Below are 569 nucleotides of genomic sequence, written 5' to 3'. Positions count from 1 at the left end.
CCGTTCCGCCAGCTCGGCTGAGTCGGCCTCCCGGGCCGAAACAGCCCCCGAAGCTCCTCCCCCCTTCCTCGTGCTCCCTGCGTGCATACTCTTCAACCAATGGGAAGCTCGCGGGGCGGAGCGAAACCCGCGCCTGGAGACAGACTACCGGGTTCGCCCGCCGGCGCGAACGAGGGTGGTGCAGAAGCTGGGCCAATCAGCAGCGCGGGTGGGGAGTAAAGGGGCGGAAGACAGCTGGGGACCGCGGGCGCCCAATGAGGGCTCGGGACCCTAGATCGACGGGTCTCGCGGCCCGTGGCCTTCCGAGCGCGGCGCTCGGAAGGCGTGCCAAGCCGGGCCAATCGGCGCGAGCCCACGGTGCGGAGCGAGCGCCTCAAATGCTCGGGTTTCTCAGCTGATTGTCTCCATCCGAGAGTTGTTTTTCGCCGCTACGGAGCCGAGCCGCCCCGGAGGAGCCGAGACCCCTCGGGGGGCGGGGAGGCGGCGGAGGCGGCGGAGGAGGCGGGGCCGGGAGGGGGGCACGGTGGCCCCGCGCGGGACGCGGGGTCCCGTCACGGCGCTTCCCGGGG

Source organism: Carlito syrichta, unplaced genomic scaffold (genome assembly GCF_000164805.1).
Source record: "Carlito syrichta isolate Samal-C Ts95f unplaced genomic scaffold, Tarsius_syrichta-2.0.1 Scaffold302552, whole genome shotgun sequence".
In the NCBI taxonomy this organism is placed as follows: Eukaryota; Metazoa; Chordata; class Mammalia; order Primates; family Tarsiidae; genus Carlito; species Carlito syrichta.
This window is presented reverse-complemented; position numbering follows the sequence as displayed.